We start from the raw sequence: 1,611 nt of genomic DNA, 5'->3' as shown, positions 1-1,611 counted from the left end.
GTGTGTGTGCGCGTTTATGTGTGTGTGTGTGTGTGTGCGTTTATGTGTGTGTGTGTGTGCGTTTATGTGTATGTGGGTGCGTGTGTATGTGTGTGTGTGCGTTTGTGTGTGCGTGTGAGTGTGTGTGCGCGCGTGTGAGTGTGTGTGCGCGCGTGTGCGCGCGTGTGCGCGCATGTCTGGAAGGCAAACAGGTTTTTCTGACGTGGAAGGAAAATAAATAGAGCAGGTCAGCTCATTCTGAACTTTCTGTCATGAGAAAAAACATCAAATAACATAGACGGCATCTTCTAGCAAAAACCTTGCACAAATATGAAAAGAGGGAAATACGCTTTTAACTCCAATATGTCCCACCCCTCATCCCGTTTACTGCACCTGGATTTTCCAATCAGGTTGAGACAGATGTCTCTACAGCTGTCAATCGTTGTCTTTGTCGTAGTTTTCTTTTTTGTTGTTGTTGATGTTGTTGTTTATTTCCAAACATCTCTTTTTACGGATTTTCCAAAGTTTAAAGACACTGAGTTGGCTTTTTAATTCTAAAATTTTAATCATAAAAAAACAAACTTGTTTGGCAATCGAAAACAAAAACCGGTGTCAACATAATTTGTATAATAACGCAGTTCGAAACTGCAACGTGAAACATGATGATCTCGGTATCAACATATTAGCTATAGCCTACTATAAACATGTGATATTCACAGCACGCAGCATGTCATACTGCCATTCGATCTAGTTTCGACAATAACGCTGAGCCTTCAGTCATCATGCATGATTTAACAAGATTGTCAACTGAATGGGAGTTCATGTGAGATGGGAGAAGCTTACACCGCAGATTTTCAAACAAACATTACTTTTTAAAAAATGGGCTCTACATAAGATAAATTCTCGTTATTACCTTACGCTAGACGAAACTGTGTTGTGAACGCGTCCAATTTGTTAACAATCCTTGGCGAACAGCAGTGGGAGACAAAGGCCGCTGTGGTGCTCATTCCGCCTACAACACAAGTTGATTCCAGACGGTGCATTTAGCGCGAGGCGAGATATAAGCCCTGTAAAGATTTGGCAAGATCGCATAATTTAAACGATAGCGCGCCGACCAGGCAGGAATTTGGCTGGAACCTGAGTTTCTTCAGGAATCCGGGCCGATATAAGCGCAAACATTGCGTATTTTGTGTACGCAGCAGCTTTAAATTCGGAATTTCCGGATTAAATCTTCCCCTCTATCAACAAACACAGCAAATCCCGGGCTTTTGGTGAAAAAAAAGGAAGGACACATTTTTTGTGAGGTTCAACTTCAGAGGCGTGCAAACACAACCTCGACCAAACTAGCGGGCGAAGAAGGAAAGAATGGTGAATAATTCACATGACTTCAAGGACATTTATCTCTCAAATTCCTGTAATGGCTAGATCTAGACAAATCAGAAGGATGCAAAACAAATCTGATCTGCTTAAAACAAATAAATACTCGTACTCAGTAATGACACACGCCTGTGCTTTAGAGTAATAGAGTAAACGGTCTTCTATCCCCTCCCCTCCCCCACCCACTATGCTCTTATGCTCTTAAGTGTACACGCACTTTAAATGCTTCTCGCGCTTACCTGGATATACCAGTGA

General features: G+C 42.1%; 1 protein-coding gene across 1 annotated transcript in view; it reads right to left on the bottom strand.

Moving 5' to 3' along the window:
- Window positions 1-1,611, bottom strand: part of LOC101854887 (carbohydrate sulfotransferase 15) — a gene marked incomplete in the record, with an annotated part of 86,637 nt that overhangs the window by 59,065 nt on the left and 25,961 nt on the right.

The sequence above is a fragment of the Aplysia californica genome, unplaced genomic scaffold (genome assembly GCF_000002075.1).
Source record: "Aplysia californica isolate F4 #8 unplaced genomic scaffold, AplCal3.0 scaffold00425, whole genome shotgun sequence".
Taxonomy (NCBI): Eukaryota; Metazoa; Mollusca; class Gastropoda; order Aplysiida; family Aplysiidae; genus Aplysia; species Aplysia californica.
Note: the sequence above shows the minus strand (reverse complement) of the source record. Positions and strands in the feature narration are given on the sequence as shown.